The sequence below is a fragment of the Natator depressus genome, chromosome 6, assembly GCF_965152275.1.
Source record: "Natator depressus isolate rNatDep1 chromosome 6, rNatDep2.hap1, whole genome shotgun sequence".
In the NCBI taxonomy this organism is placed as follows: domain Eukaryota; kingdom Metazoa; phylum Chordata; order Testudines; family Cheloniidae; genus Natator; species Natator depressus.
Genome location: NC_134239.1, coordinates 54405499 through 54430081, shown reverse-complemented (window position 1 = coordinate 54430081; position 24583 = coordinate 54405499). Strand labels below are relative to the sequence as shown.

Genomic DNA, 24583 nt, shown 5'->3' with positions numbered 1-24583 from the left:
GTTAGGGAAGTGGATTGGACTGAAGAATTTATGGATCTAAAGGTAGAGGAGGCCTGGGATTATTTTAAATCAAAGCTGCAGAAGCTATCGGAAGCCTGCATCCCAAGAAAGGGGAAAAAATTTGTAGGCAGGAGTTGTAGACCATGCTGGATGAGCAAGCATCTTAGAGAGGTAATTAAGAAAAAGCAGAAAGCATATAGGGAGTGGAAGAAGGGAGGGATCAGCAAGGAAAGCTACCTTATTGAGGTCAGAACATGTAGGGATAAAGTGAGACAGGCTAAAAGTCAAGTAGAGTTGGACCTTGCAAAGGGAATTAAAACCAATAGTAAAAGGTTCTATAGTCATGTAAATAGGAAGAAAACAAAGAAAGAAGAAGTGGGACCACTAAAAACTGAGGATGGAGTGGAGGTCAAGGATAATCTAGGCATGGCCCAATATCTAAACAAATACTTTGCCTCAGTCTTTAATAAGACTAAAGAGGATCTTAGGGATAATGGTAGCATGACAAATGGGAATGAGGATATGGAGGTAGGCATTACCATATTTGAGGTAGAAGTGAAACTCAAACAGCTTAATGGGACTAAATCGGGGGGCCCAGATAATCTTCATCCAAGAATATTAAAAGAATTGGCACAAGAAATTGCAAGCCCATTAGCAAGAATTTTTAATGAATCTGTAAACTCAGGGGTTGTACCGTATGATTGGAGAATTGCTAACATAGTTCCTATTTTTAAGAAAGGGAAAAAAAGTGATCTGAGTAATTATAGGCCTGTTAGTTTGACATCTGTAGCATGCAAGGTCTTGGAAAAAATTTTGAAGGAGAAGGTAGTTAAGGACATTGAAGTCAATGGTAAATGGGACAAAATACAACATGGTTTTACAAAAGGTAGATCGTGCCAAACCAACCTGATCTCCTTCTTTGAGAAAGTAACAGATTTTTTTAGACAAAGGAAACGCAGTGGATCTAATTTACTTAGATTTTAGTAAGGCGTTTGATACCGTGCCACATGGGGAATTATTAGTTAAATTGGATAAGATGGGCATCAATATGAAAATTGAAAGGTGGATAGGGAATTGGTTAAAGGGGAGACTACAACGGGTCCTACTGCAAGGTGAACTGTCAAGCTGGAGGGAGGTTACCAGTGGAGTTCCTCAGGGATCAGTTTTGGGACCAATCTTATTTAATCTTTTTATTACTGACCTGGGCACAAGAAGTGGGAGTGTGCTAATAAAGTTTGCGGATGATACAAAGCTGGGAGGTATTGCTAATTTAGAGAAGGACAGGGATACCCTACAGGAGGATCTGGATGACCTTGTAAACTGGAGTAATAGGAATAGGATGAAATTTAATAGTGAGAAGTGTAAGGTCATGCATTTAGGGATTAATAACAAGAATTTTAGTTATAAGCTAGGGACGCATCAATTAGAAGTAACGGAGGAGGAAAAGGACCTTGGAGTATTGGTTGATCATAGGATGACTATGAGCTGCCAATGTGATATGGCTGTGAAAAAAGCTAATGTGGTCTTGGGATGGATCAGGAGAGGTATTTCCAGTAGGGATAAGGAGGTTTTAGTACCGTTATACAAGGCACTGGTGAGACCTCACCTGGAATACTGTGTGCAGTTCTGGTCTCCCATGTTTAAGAAGGATGAATTCAAACTGGAACAGGTACAGAGAAGGGCTACTAGGATGATCCGAAAGAAGAAAACTTGTCTTATGAAAGGAGACTCAGGGAGCTTGGCTTGTTTAGCCTAACTAAAAGAAGGTTGAGGGGAGATATGATTGCTCTCTATAAATATATCAGAGGGATAAATACCAGAGAGGGAGAGGAATTATTTAAACTCAGTACCAATGTGGACACAAGAACAAATGGATATAAACTGGCCACTAGGAAATTTAGATTAGAAATTACACGAAGGTTTCTAACCATCAGAGGAGTGAAGTTTTGGAATAGCCTTCCGAGGGAAGTAGTGGGGGCAAAAGATCTATCTGGCTTTAAGATTAAACTTGATAAGTTTATGGAGGAGATGGTATGATGGGATAACATGGTTGTGGTAATTAAATATTCATGGTAAATAGGCCCAATGGCCTGTGATGGGTTATTAGATGGGGTAAGATCCAAGTTACCCGGGAAAGAATTTTCTGTAGTATCTGGCTGATGAATCTTGCCCATATGCTCAGGGTTTAGCTGATCGCCATATTTGGGGTCGGGAAGGAATTTTCCTCCAGGGCAGATTGGAAGGCCCTGGAGGTTTTTCGCCTTCCTCTGTAGCATGGGGCACGGGTCACTTGCTGGAGGATTCTCTGCTCCTTGAAGTCTTTAAACTACGATTTGAGGACTTCAATAGCACAGATATAGGTGTGAGGTTTTTTGTAGGAGTGGTGGGTGAAATTCTGTGGCCTGCGTTGTGCAGGAGGTCAGACTAGATGATCATAATGGTCCCTTCTGACCTAAATATCTATGAATCTATGAATCTAAGACCCAGTGAGAGAAGTAGCATGGCAATGGCTGCTGCAGAGCCTATGTCTGAGAAGCAGGGGAAATGCTAAATGTGTCTGAAAATGGTTCAAAGAGCAATTTGAGCTATGTATGAAAGACCCAGTGGCAAATAAACTGAAGAATTGCAAAAAGATTGTTTTGCTGTTAACAATGACAAGCTCAGAAGCCCGAGATGTATACTATGCATTCCATACAAATGGTGGTAGGGAAAGAGAACAAAGCTTTGCAGAAATAATGATAATGTTTGAGAATCATTCTGTCCCTAAAAAAATACTTAAGACGATTTATGTTCAGGATGTGAACACAGTACAAAGGGAACGAAGTTCTGTGAATATGGAATATTAAACTCTTATTAAGGACCAGATTGTCCCAGGGTTTAACCATGAAAAAAGGTCATGAATGGTTACTAAGGGAGATGGATATGACACTAAAAAAGGCAATATATATATATATATATATATATATATATATGCCAAGCAGCAGAAAAAACAGAAACATAAACAAAAAGCCTAGAGAAAGGCACAGAGCACGTTTGTGAGTACTGTAGTTAAATCAGCAAGAGAAAAGTTACTTGAAATTAAATTGGCCAAGGACAGAAACATAGAAAGCAGGAAACAATGCCAGCCATGTGGTAACCCACATGATTATAGGAAATGGCCAACATTCAGGCAAATGTGTAGAAACGATAATAAACCCAAATGTTGTGAAGAGCTGTTCTTAAACACAGTACTGGAAGAGGCTGAAATATCCAAAAATATTAATTAAAATGTGCACAAAGGGTTTTTATCTAACATGCAAGATGGATACAGGCTCAGAAGTAAGTGTAACAACAGAAACTGAAATAGAGAAATATAAGGAGCACATATAAAAGTGGAAGAGTCAAAAGTGAAAGACTATCCTGGAAAAACCATTCCAGTGATGGGTGAGTGCACACTGACACTCAAATGTAAAGGGAAAACGATAAAACAGGGGCTTGTCGTGGTGCCCTGAGGCAAGGAATCGGTCTTGGCCCTATGCACTTGTAAGATCCTTGGTCATGTTAAGAGGATGTATGCCATAGAGAGACAGAAAGACAACATATATGAAAGTTTCAGAGTAACAGCCGTGTTAGTCTGTATTCGCAAAAATAAAAGGAGTACTTGTGGCACCTTAGAGACTAACCAATTTATTTGAGCATAAGCTTTCGTGAGCTACAGCTCACTTCATCGGATGCATACTTGCATAATGACTTAGCCACTCCCAGTCTCTATTCAAGCCTAAGTTAATGGTATCCAATTTGCAAATGAATTCCAATTCAGCAGTCTCTCGCTGGAGTCTGGATTTGAAGTTTTTCTGTTGTAATATCACAACTTTCATGTCTGTAATCGCGTGACCAGAGAGATTGAAGTGTTCTCCGACTGGTTTATGAATGTTATAATTCTTGACATCTGATTTGTGTCCATTTATTCTTTTACGTAGAGACTGTCCAGTTTGACCAACGTACATCGCAGAGGGGCATTGTTGGCACATGATGGCATATATCACATTGGTAGATGTGCAGGTGAATGAGCCTCTGATAGTGTGGCTGATGTTATTAGGCCCTGTGATGGTGTCCCCTGAATAGATATGTGGGCACAGTTGGCAACGGGCTTTGTTGCAAGGATAGGTTCCTGGGTTAGTGGTTCTGTTGTGTGGTATGTGTTTGCTGGTGAGTATTTGCTTCAGGTTGGGGGGCTGTCTGTAGGCAAGGACTGGCCTGTCTCCCAAGATTTGTGAGAGTGTTGGGTCATCCTTCAGGATAGGTTGTAGATCCTTGATAATGCGTTGGAGGGGTTTTAGTTGGGGGCTGAAGGTGATGGCTAGTGGCGTTCTGTTATTTTCTTTGTTAGGCCTGTCCTGTAGTAGGTGACTTCTGGGAACTCTTCTGGCTCTATCAATCTGTTTCTTCACTTCTGCAGGTGGGTATTGTAGTTGTAAGAATGCTTGATAGAGATCTTGTAGGTGTTTGTCTCTGTCTGAGGGGTTGGAGCAAATGCGGTTGTATCGCAGAGCTTGGCTATATAGGGTGGTGTTTATGTGACCATCGTTTGTGTGCCAACATTTTTATGGCTGACTTAGAACAATGCTTCCTCAGCTCTCGTCCCCTAACGCCCCTACTCTACTTGTGCTATATTGATGACATCTTCATCATCTGGACCCATGGAAAAGAAGCCCTTGAGGAATTCCACCATGATTTCAACAGTTTCCATCCCACCATCAACTTCAGCCTGGTCCAGTCCACACAAGAGATCCACTTCCTGGACACTACGTACCAATAAACGATGGTCACATAAACACCACTCTATACCGGAAACCTACTGACCGCTATTCCTACCTACATACCTCCAGCTTTCACCCTGATCACACCAAACGATCCATTGTCTACAGCCAAGCTCTGCGATACAACCGCATTTGCTCCAACCCCTCAGACAGAGACAAACACCTACAAGATCTCTATCAAGCATTCTTACAACTACAATACCCCTCCAATGCATTATCAAGGATCTACAACCTATCCTGAAGGATGACCCAACACTCTCACAAATCTTGGGAGACAGGCCAGTCTTTGCCTACAGACAGCCCCTCAACCTGAAGCGAATACTCACCAGCAACCACATACCACACAACAGAACCACTGACCCAGGAACCTATCCTTGCAACAAAGCCCGTTGCCAACTGTGCCCACATATCTATTCAGGGGACACCATCACAGGGCCTAATAACATCAGCCACACTATCAGAGGCTCATTCACCTGCACATCTACCAATGTGATATATGCCATCATGTGCCAGCAATGCCCCTCTGCCATGTACATTGGTCAAACTGGACAGTCTCTACGTAAAAGAATAAATGGACACAAATCAGATGTCAAGAATTATAACATTCATAAACCAGTCGGAGAACACTTCAATCTCTCTGGTCACGCGATTACAGACATGAAAGTTGCGATATTACAACAGAAAAACTTCAAATCCAGACTCCAGCGAGAGACTGCTGAATTGGAATTCATTTGCAAATTGGATACCATTAACTTAGGCTTGAATAGAGACTGGGAGTGGCTAAGTCATTATGCAAGTATGCGTCCGATGAAGTGAGCTGTAGCTCACGAAAGCTTATGCTCAAATAAATTGGTTAGTCTCTAAGGTGCCACAAGTACTCCTTTTCTATATATGAAAGTGTTATAACATCATATGAAGATGTATGCACAGGAAATGGGTGCTTCTGGTAACATACAAGAGACAGTTAAGAGACGATGTAGAAGCTGTGGTCACATACTGTAAGAAAGAGGTTAGAAAAAAAGTGGCAAAATATGACAGCAAATGGTATCATTCAGAAACTAGAGGAACCAACCAATTGGGTCCACTCGTTAGTAATTGTAAAGAAAAGGGATGGGGACAACAGCTGCGGATAGACCCAAACTTGCTGAATAGAAACATAAAAAGATACCTTTTCCATTTGCCCACAAGAAGTGAACTGTTATTTGAGATGGTATGAGGCATATTTTTCAGCAAATTAGATGCATCAGTGTGATTTTGGCAGATCCCCTTGGACAGTGAGAGCTGCAAGATCTGCACTTTCAACGCACCATTTGGCAGATATTGCTTCTTAAGATGATATTTCAGAATATGTTCAGCTCCAGAAATATTTTACTGTACAATGAGCCATACGCTAGAGGGTCTAGCAGTCACGAAAGTGTACATTGATGACATAATAATTTGGGGCAGCACTGCCATTAAATGATCAGGAACGATTGAGGAGACTACTGGTAGTTGCAAGAGCTAATAATCTTAAACTGAATAAGGCCAAATGTTAATTTCAAAGAGGAAAAAGAAAATACTTGGGAGAGAGATTGACTTCCAAAGGAATCTTGCCTGATGAATTAACTATTCAAGCAGTAGTGTACATGCCAAGACTAAAGTTAAAAAAGGAATTCAAAGGCTGCTAGGCATGTTGACTTATGTCTGCAAATTCATACCTAATTGTACACAACTCACCTAAGACATTTCCTCCACAAGGTCACTGAATGGCCCTGAATGCCAGAGCATGAAAGCATTCAGTGATTTAAAGCACTTTCTGACATCAGCTCCAGCATTGCAATTTTTTGACCCACCAAAAGGTATCAAATTCTCCACAGATGCTTTGAAAGGAAGTCTGGGAAGTAAGGCTATTACAGATGCAGAGAAGATGTACATACAGACTGAAAAAAAAAAAGACACTAGATCTAGCAGACATAGTTCTGGTACAAGATTTCATGACTTTAGTTTCTGCTTGAAAGCTAAAACCATAAAGAAATCACAAATCACTGATGGAAATACACAAAAAGGAACTTGGAGAACACCACCAAGGAAATAGTGATTACTTTTGAAATTACAGAACTACGAACTCACCCTGGAGTTCCAATGTGGATGCCACTTAGGAATGGCAGACACACACTCAAGAGTGTGTGCTCCATCTGACATTACATGACCTGATGATCTGGAACAAGCAGTAAACATACATGGTAACATGATAATAGTGTCACATGCTATATCCCCAGGCATATCGGATGAATTAGTGACAGAAACAGCTAAAGATGAAATTCTGAAAACAGTGATAGATGCAATAAATAAAGGAAGGGGAAAATAACATTTCTCAGCTGCATATTCCCACTATAAGAATGAGCTTTCAGTGATCTCAGTTCTCTTGAAGGGAACACAGATCGTGGTTCTCACAGTCTGATGAGAAGGAAAATATTGGAATGAATACATGAAGGGAATGACCTGGGAATGACCAAATCAAAGAGCAGAGCAGGAGAAACTGTATTCTGGCCACAGATGAATAGTGACATTTATAAAATGGCGAGCAGGTGTGGAACATGTCAGAAGTAGAGATTCCCAGCAGAAAGCACCAATAACTAGCAATTCCATGGGACAAAATTGGGATTGACATGTTCAGTTTAGGAAGACACAAACCTGTTATAATGGACTACTTTACCAATTTCCCAGAAACTTGAACACTTGAAGACACCACAGCAGCAACAGAATCAGGCACATTAAATCTGTATTTGCAAGTAATGGACTTCCAAAGACAGTAATAGCTGACAATGGACCACAGTTCAAGAATAAGGAATTCCTGGACTTTGCTAAAACATATTACTTTCATCATGAGACATCTAGTCCCAGATATCCTCAAATTAGTGGATTAGCTGGATGTGCTGTATGTATAGTGAAGCCATGGATACAAGAGAAGATCCATATCTAGCAATTCTCAACTATACTGCTACTGCTGTATTCCTCTACAACAGACATATAAATACTCAATTAGTAGATATGCATCAGAATGCTTCCCGCAGCTCCCATTGGCCGGGAACAGGGAACTGTGGTTACTGGGAACTGTGGGCGGCCTTGCAAACGTAAACAAACTGTCTGGCAGTCCACCAGTGGATTACCCTGATGGGCTGCGTATGGCCCGCAGGCCACAGGTTGCCCACCACTGCACTAAATGATCCTGTTATTGACCAATAGACTGAACAGTCTGTTACAGACAAGGATTTGACTAACGAGTGTTTGCAATACAGCAGATTGGGAAGACTGCTGAAATGCTCTAAGAGACTGATTGAGACAAGTTTAAGCAACCTGAAGAATTGTCAGTTATTGTACTTGTAATAGTTTGATAGTTTATTTTAATAGTGTTTCAGTTAAGTAAGGATATTTTTAAAAGAGATCTGAAAAAGGGAAATGTGCTATAGAATAAGTGTTCCAGGAAGTACAGAGGTGCCACACTTTGTGTACATGCTAGTCTTTGGTTTGCTGGGACACACTTTCTGCTTGGATAGAAACAAAGAAGGCCAGATCAGGGCAGTCACAAGCTGCAGCTACACAGAGCAATAGAAAGTTCTGTTGCCTCATTTCTGTACATAGTCCCTGTTCATAATAAAGGGTTTATCTTGCCAATTCTCTGTTTGTCAGTAAGATATTACAAGGGCAGGCAGGTGGTGTTGGAGGGCTTTACACCTCCTCACTCTCCTTTATGGATTCATTAGGGCCAACCACAGCCTGAAACTAAAGACTCAGTCCAACAAAGCTTAACTGGATCTGGGCTCTGCATCTGGCAGGATTGAGACCCGTATCAGAAATATAAATTGAAGTAATTACTCAAGTGTCCAATTGGATCATGAAATCATTGTAGGCTATAGTTTTTCAGAGCCTTTCAGGATCAAAGATTATTAAACAAACAAGAATGATTTTAGATCACAGGCACTGTGTGCATTGGAACTTGGGTTCATTATATTTTCACATAAAAAAACCCTCTTGCACATAATTTTGGAGATATAATGCATACAATTTAGTTTATCGAACATATAAAAGCAGATTATTGTGTATGTAAAAACATTATTGAATGTATAAAAATAATGTTGCAGATTATTTTTGTGTTCAAAAGTTGGATGTTTAGATCAGTGATTCTCAACCTGTGGCCAGGGTCCAGAGACTATGTCTAAGGGGTCCACAAAAGACTTAGACTGAACAAAACACACACACACACACACACACACACAATAGATGTCCAAGGGTTCCGCACCTCCATTCGAAAGTTTGTAGGGGTCTTCAAATGAAAAAAAAAATGAGAACCATGGTTTAGATGAAACTGAAATTTATTTTCCTGTTTTGAAATATATTTTAGGTAATTTTTTCAAACCTGGGTACCTAAAGTTAGGGGACTTAAATATAAGTATCCTGATTTTCAAAGTTACTAAGCACATTTTTGCACATATTTACTTGTGTTTTGTATTTAATTATTGAATACATAGTGTATTGTACTGGAAAATGTGTGTATGCATTCCTCTCCCTACAGAATGGAATCAGAACTGCATAACTGTGTCATAGGAAGGATGGTCTAGGGGTTAGGGTGCTGACTTTAGATTCAGGAGACCTGATTCCTACTCCACTGCAAATTTCTCTGTGACTTTGGGCAAGTTTTCTCTCTCTGCCCCTGTCCCTCCTTCCCCCTACGCCTTGTAAAATAAGGACAATAATACTTCCCTATATCAAGGAAGACAAATGCATTAAAGATTGTGAGATGCTTAGATGTTATTGTAATGGGAACCATATAAGTACTACTTCTGAGGGCATTCTGCACCAAAAAAGTGAAAAAATCTGTGCACAATATTTTAAAATTCTGCAAATGTTATTTTCTCAAAATAACACTACATAATCATGCCAGTTTACATTATTTTGGTTTTGTTTTTTCAAAATACCTGTCAGCAAGTATGTCTGTAACAATACAGACAGACACACACACAAAAATTCCCCCGAAAGTGGAGAGTTAAAGAAACCTCTATAACAACCCAGTTCCAAGTTCTTTGTCCCCTTACACCCCTAGAGCCCAGCTCGGGGGGAGGGGGCAGACACCCACAACCCCTCCTCCCCAGAGCTCACCTGTGCCCCCCCATCAATACACCTGAACTCCCTCCTCCCCAGAGCCCAACCGCAAGGGGGTCCCCAGCCCAGATACCAGCACCCCATCCCCTCCCCCCCCGAACCCAGCCATGGGGGTCCCCCTTGCCCAGGCAGACACTCACACCTCCTCCCCCCCAAGTCCAGGCATCCAGAGGGAGAAACACCCTGATGCTCTGTCCCAGACGTGCAGAGTTTCCTGTGCACCACCGTTTCCTTCCCTCAGGGCCTGCTGGGAACTGCAGCTTCCAGGAACCCTCTAGCTCCCTCTCCCTCCCTCCAGCAGTGTCTTCTATGTGGGAGTTGGGCTCTGCTGGGTCCAGTGGCCCCTAGTCGCAGCTAGTAGCACTGCAGCCCATTTCTGTGGGGGGCGGGGAAGAAAATTCTGTGCACACTGTTAATTTCTGCAAAATTCTGCATTGTGCAGTGGCACAGAATTCCCCCAGGAGTAAAGTGTCAAGAAAACATAGGTTACTAAGAAGTAATTGAGATTCCTCTTTAGTTCATGTAGTCGGTAGGAGTCTGGGTTTGGGAGGAGGATTGGAGCTCTATCTTCTCTGCTGTTGTGAAGTTCTGGCAAATTACACTATTGAATATAGTGTCTCCTCTGTGTTTCATGTGCCAGCAAATAACATGAAAGGACTCCTTGCTTCTAAAACTAAACTTGCTCTTTAGTGAGAAGAAAACTATTACAGAGATGCTGCAGTTGCCACCAGCATTCTAGCCATGTAAATATAAGACTGTATTCATGGTGCTACATCCAAACCCTTTCCTCCTGCAGCCTATGCTCCTTCATCGACATTCCATGCATATTGCTACACCATGAAGGATCAGCTGGCCAAAGGTTTGTAACAATATGAATGTACTTGTCACTCTGCCTAAGTAGGTCACAGCTGAGAGTACCAAATTCAGGAAAAAACCCTGAGAAATAAGACACCCCAAACTGATGGTTATTCTACCATTAGATATACCAATCCAATAACAAAAGTAAACTTCTGTCTCGCCACACTGGTTAACAAGAAATCAAAAATGCAGTCTCCTTAGGCATTCCAGAATTTATTTCACCATCCAGACACGAGACTTTATGATGAGTGGTTATTGAAAACCAATTGCATTAAAAAAAAAAGAAAAAAAAAAGTTCTTCTGATCCCAAGAGATCAGCCACGTCAATATATAACTCGGATTTTATCCAACAATTATGCTGTTGCCAATCCTTTAGTAAATAAAATCTACAGGTTTATTTATAAAGAAAATGAGAGTTAAAATGGTTAAGGAAATCATACAGATAAAGTAATTGCAAAGTTTTTATATCAGATTTGAAGCAGTGATGGAATAAACTGGAAGTTTGGAAAAGTCTGTCTAGAAATTACCCAAACAGCTTGGAGGTCATCAGTCCTTGTTTAGAGCTTCCTTGTTAGAAATTCAGTCCAGAGAAGTGAAGCAAGAAGTGGAGACTGTTCCCGGGTCTTTTATACCTTCTCCGATATGGATGGAATTTTACTGTCCAAAACAGCACCCACAGTACAATTTGTGGAAAAGTACAGGCACAAGATGGAGAGTCCAGGGTCACATAAGCAAATCACATGCCCTTATGTGGCTTGCTGACTCACAGGGACAAGCCACTGGCTGCTTGAAAGCTAAGGTGTCTGCAGGAAGAGCTATCTGGGTGTAATGAGTTTCTTCCATGATCCATTGTGAGAGTCAATTGCCTTTGATGGGCTGTGTGGCATCAATGTGATTTTTCTTGGTGCGTTACCCAAGAAACAGACACATTTGAAAAACAGGTATGTAGTCAATATTCATAACTTTAGATACAAAGATTATACATGCATATAAACAGGATAATCATATTTGATAGATTGATACCCTACATAACATACTTTGTATAAGATTTGTTGCAATTGTATAACAGTGGTAGCAACAATGATATACATGGTCATATTTCAATCATACAGCATCACAGTACTGCATTTCTAACATCCTAATATCCTGTTCCTTCTCCCCCAACGTGCAAACACTGACAAATTGCAGCTCATTTCTAGATATGCAAAACCCCTACTATTCCATTCTTGAGGGCTTCTTGAGTGGAGTCTGCCAATTGTCAGTTTTCACCGGATTAAGCTATATTTTAGATCAGTTTAGCAAACAGAAAAAGAGAGAGAAAAAGTAACTCCCCCCCATGCCTGGTTAGAAATGGTCACATAATCTGTCAATCAAGAATCATCATATGCCTGGTGCTGAAAGGGAAGGGGTAACAGTTTCTTGAGAGTTTAAGAGGATATTTAAATTATGTCTAAAAATTAGAGTTTGTTTTTGCAAAAATGATTGTATTACTTTTTTAAAAGACCCTTATCCTGCAAACACTGAACATCCCCTTAGTAAATTCTCATATGGAAATATTCCACTGAACTTGCACGAGCAGAAGAGAGTGGAAGCCCCAAAGGTAAAACCAAGCAGTCTTGTTGACCTAGCTGAGTAAAGTGCAGAAGGAAAGCAAACTGAATAACCAGTAAAGACTAAATTTGATTTTCAAATAATTTCCTAATTATTTTATTTTTAATGGGACTCAAGCACTTGTGCTTGGCTGAATAGGGATGATCATAAGCAGATGCTTAAAATTAAGCACATGCTTAAATCCTTTGTTCAATCAGGGCCCATGTGCCTTACACTGCTACTTAGATGTAATAATGAAAATGTGTAGAAAACTGAGATTTAGGATTCTTGTATTTCGGAACACTCATTGCAAAAGAATCATAAAAGCACATAGTGATTTTTGTTTTGAAAAGGTAACAGTCTAAGTGGTTCATGTTAGTTTCAAGAGGAAGATACCCTTATTTGAGGCTGATGATATGAGCATCTGTTGAAGGAAAAGGTAATATCAGGATGCCTGCAACTATTGCTGGATTATATATTTTTTTCTTCCTTTGCCTTTGACATTTCAAAATGTATTTGCACTTTATTTTTAATATGAATATGACTTTTCAAATTAAAATCTAGAAAACCCCCAGCTTTTTTTTTTTTAAAAAACTAGAAACTTCTCAGAACACTGAAGCTCAGAAAGATTTACAGATACCGGGTATTTCTTATCAAGTATTTGAAATGCAATTTCCCAGTAAAGGTCAGGATATTTTGATTGTTTTTAAAAACATGCAGTGATAACTATTTATTTTCCTATGATATCAAAAGCTTTTAGGTCCTGTTTTCTATAGTTGCATGGAATCTTCTATATCACGTACTTACAGTTTTGTAGACTTTTTCGCTCACATTTTAGAAAGCTTTTGACTTTTGGTCTTTTGTGTTTTAAAGAAAAGTGTACGTGCGTGTTGGGGGATGGAAGACAGTCATGGCATTTAGCATTTTTTCTGCCCAAGCCTTTCTTCACCCATCTATCTATCTAGATTTTTATAAGGTCACTAAGATACCACGGTGATGGGTGACCTTATAAAAAAAAACAGATGAGTGCAGACGGGCTCCATTTTGCAGGAAAAATGCTAAATGCCATGGCCAGTGGCTGCATAAAAGAGGTTTTCAGAGACAGAAAATGAGTCAAGTCTGAAAACATTAGGATAAATACAGTGATGATATAAGCTCTTTATTTAAAGTAGAGGGAAAGATAAGAGAAACAAGGTCACAAAATTATATGTTTTCATGGCTTCTGTAAGAGTGCTGAAACGCAGTGATGTTCAAAAACAGTTGACTAGAGGGAACATTCTCACAGAAATTAGAGATCTAAATAAAGACATATTTAAATAATCTAGTATACATCTACTGGGGTGTTGGGGACAGTGCATGATTGTTTCTTTCTGTCTTGTGCTTTATCTACTCTACTTTCAACAGTTCCAAGCAATAGGTCTAACACCACTCCCCTCAAAAGATTATTTCACAGCCTGACAGATCTTACTCTTAAGAAAGTTTTCTTAATATTCAGCCTACATTTTTCCTTCTTTATTTCATCCATTTGCTCCTCGTTTTTTTTTTAAATTCTCATCTTCCTTATATCACACTAAATAATTCCTCTCTCTTTTTGATGTTTATACCCTTCCCTTTTGTATAAATGATAATGTTCCCTCTCAGTTATCAGTGAGCATGCTAGACTTATTTAACTCTTCCAGTCTTTCCTCATAGGTCAGTACCTCCAGTTTCCTGATCATTGCTGTAGCTCTTCTATTAATTTCTTCTGTTTGGTAATGAGGTATCCAGAATTAATGCAATTTTCCAGGCACAGCTACCACTGACCCATGTCAAGAGACTATTGCTTTTCTGCTTCATTATGTGATGCTGCTGGATTTGGCTAGTGTGGAACATGTATCTGAAATAGCTGATTCAGCATTTTCAGCTACCTCTTTCAACCTTTTTCAAATACAAGTGATACACCCCTCCATAACCATATCAAAAGAGTTTTCATCTCAACTCCAGTGATAGCCACTTCTTGTCATGGATGGGGGTAGGGTGTGCAGTGAGTAGCTGGCACTGTTGTTGTCCAGGATGGTATTTGCTCGGTGGCAGAGAACTTTAATCCCCAGCATCTTTCACCCATATAAATGGCTGAGTTTGGGGGGAAAGTTTTATCTCTGCCAAAAACCTTTTAAACATTATTCTAAAGGGTCCATTCTCCCCTCAGCATGATTCCCATGAGAACTTATGGGAGCAGTAGATCTGCATCAAGGATACAGCTAAAGATCTATCTATTAATTTTTGAATAATTCAAATAGATAGTAACAATAATATGCAACAATATAATAATACTTAGCCTTTCTATAGGCTCTACTGTCTGATGATCCCAAAGTGTTTGACAGATGTTAACTAATTAAGCCTATAACTCCAATGAAGTAGGTAAAAATTGTTATTTCCATGTTAAAGATGGGAAACTGAGGCACAGTGAGGTTAAAGCTCATATTTTCAAAAGTGTCATCTAAGTTTGTGGTCCTTGGTCAGTGGATAACCAACTTTAGACCCCTACAAGGCCTGAATTTCAAAATTGCTGAGCACATATTGCTCTTATGGAAATCAGTGGGAGCTCAGCACCACTGAAATGCAGGCCTCTATGTTTCCAAGGGTGGACACACAAAACCCAAGGCCCCCAGAATTAGAGGTTCCTTTTGAAAATGTGTCTCTAAATGACATACTCCAAAGAATCAGGAATTCTGTGGAAGAGCCTTGAGTATAACCCAGATCTCCTGGCTCTCATACCTTACAAGACCATTCTTTCAATTATATGCACAAAGTCAGGAATAAATATATTAGACTATTACAAGCCTGCTCAATAATAGTTTGTAGGCTATAAGCAGTAACCTCAAAATTCAGATGCAGAGGTGTATTAATTTGAGAACATCTGTCATAGTTTGCTGCATTATTTACATCCAGAAGTGTTCATATTATGCTAGATGCTTTCCAAACAGGAAAGCAGACAGCTCCTGCCCCCAGGAACTCATAATCTACTTATTACCTATTCAGTTTGTTGTAGAAGGAAGGAAAACCATTATGACTCTCTTAATATTTTGTGTAATAGTAAGAGAGGAGACAAATATAATAATAGTTGTGTTAAATGGATGGGTCTTGCCTGCATGTCATCCTGCAGATATATGTTCCATTATAGTTTCTTCAGTTGTATACACAGACATTGAATAACATATTGTCTACTGGTCATTTTGAGTACTATTGCATAATATGGATATGACTCAAATTTCAGTTTGCCTGCGTGTACAGTACTTAAGCAATGACACCAGGTCAGGCCTTTCATGGCAGCTAATGACTGACTGCAGCCCTTGAGGAATCTTAACCCAGCTGGTTACTAACTGAAGAATGGCCAACCTAGAGGCCATTACTGCTATTATAAACTATGACAGTATAGCAATGTAAAGGGGGAAAGAATACCCTGTTTTCAGTCTACTGTGTCAATGTTTTTATCTGCTGCTGGTGGTACAGTTGCATTGTCTATATACTTCTTAGAAAAAGACAAAGTAGCCATCTAGAAAATGGGATTTTATGCTCCAGGCTGCATTAAGTTTATAATGAGGTGAAGTCCCAGGTGAAAGGTTGTTAATACAATAGCAACACAAGTCCCATAATTGTTCTATTGATTTTATACTTGGCCTGAAGAAACCACAGTGGAAATTGGTGGTGACCAGTGAGTGAGTCACCATTGTCACAAAAAGCTTTTAAAAACCCCTGTTTCCGCACAGCAAAGAAGCTTTCGTGAACTAGATTTCTCTTATTGTAGAAAAAAGGTGCTCAATTTATTGATTATTAATATAGGCTAACATTGTTCTTCTCTTTTAATTGGATTATTTTTTGGCCTGGAATGGGGAGATTTAAGTTCTATTCCTGGCTCTGCCATAGATATCCTGTCGGCCCTTGGACATGTCACTTCACATCTCTGTGCTTCAGCTTCTTCATCTGAAAGATGCAGTAGTAATATTTGTCTGCCTCAGAAGAGTGTTATATAGCAAAACCTACTCTTGCATTTTTTGTTTAAGACTATGGAGAAGCTCTTGGTAGAGCAACTCTGAGTATCTAAGTGTTTCATCTCTCCTGTATCAAGCTGGGTATAAACCTGTGTACCTCACAGAATCTTCACTGGTTGCTTCTTTTGATGATAGATAAAGTTTAGCTGTCAATGCTTATTCTATTAGATCTATTATCTGCCTTCATGCCCTAATGGGAGTAGATAAGGATGACTTTTGGTGGCTTCATTCCTTTTGCTGGTGGTTTGAGGATTTGGGGCTGGGAATATTTAGTGTTTTTTGCTTATAGTTATGTTCTGTTTTGTTAATTTGAGTTAATATGGGGTCCCCACTTGCTCCCTTTGGAGTCACTGGGAGTATTTGGATTGACTTTCATAAGAACGGATTAGGAATGATGCCTAATAGTTTTGGTGTGGGCAGCATGGGTGTCATCCTCTTATGGTGTCTTATTTAATTTATCTATTAAATATTTTTGCATTCCTGAGTACATTGAAAGTGCCCATCTGCCATCGTGATAGATGTTGCATATATCATATATATAATATTTATATAAAAAATAAGGCACATTCTTTTAACAGTGAGGGTAATTAACCATTGGCACAATTTACCAAGACTTGTGGTGGATTCCCCATCTCTTGAAGCCTTTAAATCAAGAATGGATGTCTTTTTGAAACATGTGCCCTAGCTGCAGAAGTTATGGACTTGATGTGGATGTGAATGAGTGAGATTCTATAGCTTGTGTTATGTAGGAGATCAGGCTAGATGATCACAATGGTCCTAAATTCTATGAATACATCTAATTTTGCATCCATCATTTTCAAAGCACTTTACAAAGGAAGGTAAATATCATTAGCCTTATTTTTTACAAGTACAGATTGAGACAGGAAGAGTGAAGTGATTTCCCCAAGGATAGAGGCAGAACTGAGAATAGAACCCAGATTCTCTGACTTCCAGTCTAATCTGTTGGACTGCCCAGCCTGCCAGCCATGGCGATAGATATAATATCTATTGTATTAGTCTAGGGCCCTTTTGTTATTTAAATCACATCTGTTCTTGCCACTATGGTTGCAAAAAGTGGCTCATTGTTTGATCCTGCTGGGTTTAGCAGGAGGTGAAGGTGCTCAGCACCTCACCGGATTGAGCCCTGAGTCAGCACAGTTATTAAGGGCCCGATTCTACAATATGCTGAATGCCCTTCAGTCCCACTGAAACCAGTGGAAGGTTGCTAGGCATCTTCCAGTGTTAGTGGATATCATAGCTTGCTTAACACATGTCAGCGTATATAACGTCATTTGCAGTATTTGATTAACATGACATTTCTTTGCCCTCACCATGGACTTTTCCTGGGATTACAAGCTTACAAGAAGTGGAAACTTGGACAAATGACTAGGGAAGAGTATAAAAATATTGCCTAGGCATGCAAGGATGTAATCAGGAAGGCCAAGGCACAATTGGAGTTTCAGCTATCAAGGGAAGCGAATGGTAACAAGAAGGGTTTCTACAGGTATGTTAGCAACAAGAAGAAGGTCAGGGAAAGTGTGGTATCCTTACTGAATGAGGTAGGCAACCTAGTAACAGATGATGTGGAAAAGCTGAAGTATTCAATGCTTTTTTTGCCTCCGTTTTCACAGACAAGAGCAGCTCCCAGAGTGCTGCACTGGGCAGCACAGTATGGGGAGAAGGTAAGCGGACTTCAGTGGTGAAAGAACAGGTTCAGGACTATTTAGAAAAGCTGGACATGCACAGATCTCTGGGTCCAGATCTAATGAATCCAAGGGTGCTGAGGGAGTTGGCGGATGTGATTTTTTAAATTATATTTATAATTTTTTACAATCATTCCAAATACAACAAATATATCAAAATTCCAGATTGATCTTAATATTCAAAGTAAGTAAAGAGGGTTAGGATAAAGGGAGAGGAGGGGAAGTGACATACCTATCTTCAGGGTCTACACTAATCAGAGATTTCTAAAATGTAAGCCCAGTTCTTTTACATGAAAACTGAGATTCTCACCTAATCACTTTCCAGGAGCAGGGGCTTGAAGAAAATCACCTGTTGTTGTGAGACTCATGGTAAAATCATGAGCTTTCAGAATGCCTCAGATAATTTATACATAACTGGATGTTTTATAAATCACTCCCTGGTCACATGTGGGATATGGTTAATATCATTACAGACTATGGGTATGAGCCTGACAGGTACTGTTCTTTTATAACTCTTCTGCTGGGAGTTCCAGGGTCTCAGCCACTCCCAGGGTCAAGCCCAATGTCTGTTGCAGGGAGAGTTTTTACAATGTCTTAACAGGAATCTCAGTAATCAAAACTACATTTTAAACAAATACATGCTAGTTCCATCATAGTTCAGGTTTATGTCTGCATTTCCACTTCTAAACTGCTGTCGTTAGCATCATTTGGGATTCTTCTTTTATAATTACTTAGTCATGATGAATATCTGTTCCAAGCTGAAATTTGGCACCATGATGCAAGGTTTCTGCCAAAGAATTATTATTTTTGTACAGAACTTGAAGAGAAAAAAATCTATTTTTATTTGTTATTGAATTTATAGGAGTGTCTTTAAAACAAAAAATGTTGAAAAGGTTTCAGGTACTTTTTAAAAAATGTGCTGATACCTTAAAAATGGCTCTTGTGCTGAAATTTTACTACTGATTACTAGGGTCCTACCAAATTCACCATCCATTCTCGTCAATTTCTTGGCCAGAGGGTTTTAAAATTGGTCAATATCATGATTTCAAATGTTTATATCTGAAATTTCAAGTTGTTGTAACTGTGGGGGTCCTGACCCAAAATAGGATCACGGGGAGGGGGTTGGCAAAGTTGTTGTAGGGATTGCCACCCTCACCTCTGTGCTTCCTTGAGAGCTCGGCTCTGAATACAGCACCGTCCCAGCTTCCTGAAGTTAGAGGAGGTTCTCGGAGGTGGAGATGGGTAGGATCTCCCACATGCTGCTGGGAGTGCCCCAGGTGGGGACTCCTAGCTGCTAATCCATGGTAGGGACAGATTAAGGTAGGGCCCCCCGCCAATTTGGGTCCTCCCTCCCCCAGGAAAAATGGGTGTCCCAGCCCCTGAAGAAGCACCAGGGCAGAAGCCCCTACCAGGTCACCCTGAGCCCCAGCAGTAGCCACAGGGGAAGAAGCCTTGAACCCAGGAAGCCTCGAGCCCAGACTGCCCCAAACCCAGGCTGTAGTGGCAGGGGGACGGAAGCCCTGAGCCCACGCTGGGTGGGGGGCGGAAGCCCTGAGCCCACACTGCCCCGGCTGGAGCAGCAGAGGAAGCCCCCAATCCCGAGCTCCCCTGAGCTCGGCAACTAGAGCTGCAGCAGGCTGTGTGTCACCCTCATTTCTGCACTGCCTCTGGAGGTGGGTCTGATCTCTCCACCAAGAGCAGCCATGCAGGAGAAGGACAACTCCTGTCCCTCGCAAGTGCGGCCGGGCTAGGAGCTCCAGGCTCCCAGCAGTAGGGGAGATCAGATTTCATGAGGGAGTGCTGATTTCATGGTCCGTGGCAAGTTTTTCACGGCCGTGAAATTGGTAGGGCCCTAGCCATTACTCCTTAATTTGGATGAGTGTTTTGGAAAAAATTCCAATGTTTCCAGTTGTTTGAAGCAGCAGCTTTATTGGTAAACAATATATACAACTTGTCTAAATACCTATTTCTCAGGGATTGTACATAAGAGTATCACATGAGGCCATAGTCTAGTTTCTGTTACACTGTTTTAAATCTGGAGCAACTTCATTGATTTGGTGGAGCTACACTCTATTTATGCAATTGAAAGTGAGAGCAGAATCTGGCCCAGTGTTTTCTTCAATTTTGTCCTGTGCCTCATTTCCTAATTTTTCAGGGTATTTGAACCTCTTTTCCCTTAGAACATAAGAACGGCAATACTGTAATATAAACATAAGAACGGCTATACTGGGTCAGACCAAAGGTCCATCAAGCCCAGTGTCCTGTCCTCTGACAGTGGCCAATGGCAGGTGCCCCAAAGGGAATGAATAGACAGGTTATCATCAAGTGGTCCATGCCCTGTCACCCAATCCCAGCTTCTGGAAAACAGAGGTTAGGGACACCATTTCTGCCCATCCTGGCGAATAGCCATTGATGGACCTATCTTCCATGAGTCTATCTAGCTCCCTTTTGAACTCTGTTATAGTATTGGCCTTCACAACACTCTCTGGCAAAGAGTTCCAGAGGTTGACAGTGCGTTGCACGAAAAAATACTTTCTTGTGTTTGTTTTAAACCTGCTACCTATTAATTTCATTTGGTGGCCCCTTGTTCTTGTATTATGAGAAGGAATAAATAATACTTCCTTATTTACATTCTCTATATCACTCATGATTTTATAGACCTCTATCATATCCCCCCTTAGCTGCCTCTTTTCCAAGCTGAAAAGTCCCAGTCTTATTAATCTCTCCTCATACAGAAGCTGTTCTATACCCCTAATCATCTTTGTTGCCCTTTTCTGAACCTTTTTCCAATTCCAATATATCTTTTTTGAGATGGGGAGACCACATCTGTACGCAGTATTCAAGGTGTGGGTGTACCATGGATTTATATAGAGGCAATATGATATTTTCTATCTTATTATCTATCCCTTTCTTGATGATTCCCAACATTCTGTTCACTTTTTTGCACATTGAGTATATGTTTTCAGAGAACTCTCCATGATGACTCCAAGATCTCTTGCTTGAGTGGTAACAGCTAATTTAGACCCCATCATTGTGTATGTGTAGTTAGGATTAAGTTTTCCAATGTATAGTTATGATTATGTTTTCCAATGTTTCCCTTGCAGATCCTAGACTAGTCTAAGTGGTTCCAAGGCTACTGGTTTCACAACAGAGCTAGCAGGACTTGCTTCCCCAGTCCTTTGCTTGGGCAGGCCCTGAACTTCATCCACAATGAATCACTCTATTGTTTCCTCTTGGGGCAAAGGCAACTCCCAGGAAATTTTGTACTTAAAAGAGCAGGTAGGAATTAGGTTATATGCTTTATCATGATCTCTATAGCCATTTATATAGCACTTATTACAGGTGTGTCTTTGCAAGGATGTAAAATGCAGGAAAGTTTGCATGAATCAATGAGATCTTCATCCTCCTCGAGTTGCGATAAGGTCCCTACTAAGAATAAGAAGTCAGTTTTCTGTTCCACACCCCGGTTTAATCTTGCACTGTTATTTTTGAGAACCATTGAGTTTTCTTCTGATGTGGTTCTTCAAAGAATGCGATGGCAGTGATGGCAGAGATGGGACGCATCTGGGCCCCTTTAAGATGGTATTCTTGTGAAGAGGTTATTCCTTTTGTTCTCTTTAGACTATATATGGGTACTGATGAGTGTGTTTTGTCCAATGCTCATAGCTAGCTTGGAAGTTTCTGAAAATAACGAAATTTAGAAAGTAGTGTTATTATTTAACATTGGTATGTAGCTATTTATTTGCTCTGTAAAGCATTATGCACCCCGAAAGACAAGAAGGGCTATCTTTGCTATATTGAAATTAGTGGGAGTTTTGCCATCTTTGTGCCACTTTTTGTTGGTTTGTTTCATTAATATTCAAACACTGATTTATGAGCATACAAATACATGTTGGGGAGACATCACCCATGAATGTGATTTTGTGAGTTCATACACATTTAGGGATGTTCACATGCAATTGATATTATTCACATTAGAAGTGTCAGTGTGACAAGAACAAAGCAAATGTTAAGTCTACTACCAGTGTCTCTTTGCCCCTCAGTAAGGGAACACAGCTGATTTTAAATCTGACGTCCATGTACGCAGCCAAAATACTCTTTCTTGAAGACAGGAACATATCTGAATTGTCCTAAAGTTCCCTAGGTCTGCAATCTCTCTTTCCCTCTACCAAAGGGAATCAAAGCCACAGAGACTTATCTTGGTGTGCTTTTGATCTGCAAAGCATAGTTCATTCACTCAGGGAACAGAAATGGTACCATGTGATTTAGGTAACCAATCACACACAATAAAAAATAATGGATTTATAAAGTGCCATTATTATTATTATTTATTAATGCTTTGGAAAAAATAGTCATTACAACTAAGAAATAAAATAAGAAAATTGGCAATTGTTGCATGAACAGTTAGCAGACAGGATAAAGGACTAATTTCAGTGAATAAACAATTTATGATTACTTTGGTCTACTCTAGTGGAGCAAAACGAAGCAGTTCACTTCTGAGAAATAACTTTTCAATCTAGAGTGTCCAGGGGATTTTAATGGTGGAGTGCATAACATGCTCTGGCTCTGGCTCCTTTTTTCTGTAGAAACCTATTCCAGCCTTTGCATAAAATATTTTGCAGCATTTACCTGAAACTCAAAGTTCAGAATATTGCAGAGAAAATTAGTTATACGCTTCCTCCTGCTTCCACTGAAGTCTCCACCTCTTTTTATATAAACCAATTATTTAAATTACTAATGACATGTTACTGATGCCCTTATCACTGCTCTTGCTTGGCAGATTTGGTTTTAACGTAAAACTTCTTATTAGAAAAAAGAAGTTAACTGGCTCTGTTTTTTTTTATTGGACCAACTTCTGTTGATGGGAGAGACAAGCTTTCAAGCTTACATAGACTTATTTTTCAGCTCTGTATACTCTCGAAAGCTTGTCTCTCTCACCGACAGAAGTTGGTCCAATAAAAGGTATGACCTCACCCACCTTGTCTCTTTAATATCCTAGGACCGACACAGCTACAACAATACTGCATGTAACCAATTTGACGGATGACAGAAACCGAGTTAGGAATTTTTAACTTTTTAAAACATGGCAATTAGTTTATACCCTATGATCTATGAACAGAATATTGTGCATATTAACCCAAAGGGGTTAATTTTCCTGTTGGTTATGATGATATGTTGGTAATGTGGTAAACTGCCAGAAAGGTTGAAAATGAGACTTCAGTTCCATTAGACCCAACTCAGATTTTTATTGAGACCCAACAGCTGTGCAATTTAATACTCAAGGTTAATATCATTAAATGGAATCTAGCACTTAATTAAAATAATAATTATTAAAACTAATTTATATTGTAGCATAAATTTGCATAGTGCTTTACAAGCACAGAGTAAGGCATACTCCCTTCATGGATGTTGAAAATGTTTAAGACAATGTCTTAAAAGCAAAATGTGTTTCTGTTATATTCTAAGATAATCATGTAATCAGTCCAGAGGGAATTGCACTGAATGAGTTAGTGTGTGCTTTGTAATTAAATGTATAGTTGTGCAGTTGCACCCCTTCCCTCTGTTGGATAGAATCAGTACTGCTCAACTGTGGTCATAAACCCTATGCAGCTAATAACTGATGGAGATCCTTGTTTCCTTTTGGAACACAACAATCTGAGTTCTACCCCATCACCACTGTGAATTTCTGAGCGGCCAGAGTGTGCAGTATAATGATTATCATGAAGTTCCTAGATGGCCAAATGATTTGTTAAGTATATCTAAATTAAACAAAAAGTCATGGATTGAAGCTGTGTTATTCATTAATAAGTAGGATTGTGCTAGCTAATTCTAGTTAGCAAAAACATGGATATCGAGCTATTTGTCTACAGAATGTAAGGATGAATGCTATTTATTATTTCTATTTTGTTTTAAGAGTGTCATTTTTAGGACTTCTATGAACTCCAAGGGGGCTTCCTCCTTCCTGAAGTTATAGGCACATTTACAACAATACTCCATAGACATGGGCATATAATACAGAAGAAAACATGTTCTTCATATCTTCATGAAGGAGGACTGGCATTTTGTAACTAGAGGGGGATCTTCAAAAGGGTTTGTTCTCACTAACCACAAGGAAGCATTCCCTTCTGAGTGACAAAAACAGATAGTGTTGCCTCCAGTGCTTCTCATGTATTGGCCTGGGAGAGTGTGGGGCAGAGGACGGACTAGACAATCTGGTAGGTCTCTTCCATCTCTGATTTCTTTGAAACTCCTTGATATTGTTACTAGCACTAGCTAGATTAAAGCTAATTTGGATATGTCTGTGCATGCTGTCGTCATACTTTTGATTGCAGTGTAGACATACCCTAAGTGTCTGGTAAGACTTTGAGCAAGTTGACTTCTCAGAACCTCATCTTCCTCTTCTATAAAGTGGGGATAATGCTCCGACAGATGGCTATGAGAGGCTTCATATGTGAGACTTCAT

The 24583-nt window shown here is 39.9% G+C and overlaps 1 protein-coding gene across 5 annotated transcripts in view; it reads left to right on the top strand.

Annotated features, from left to right (window-relative positions):
* Positions 1 to 24583, top strand: part of LRRC4C (leucine rich repeat containing 4C) — an 860187-nt gene that overhangs the window by 743050 nt on the left and 92554 nt on the right. The window contains exon 1 of one of the 5 annotated variants that reach the window (XM_074955299.1): positions 21247 to 21399. The exons of the other annotated variants lie outside the window; for them this stretch is intronic. The gene's annotated coding sequence lies outside the window, so the exon portion shown is untranslated. Of the gene's footprint in view, positions 1 to 21246; positions 21400 to 24583 lie in introns of those variants that run through there. 5 annotated transcript variants of the gene reach the window in all.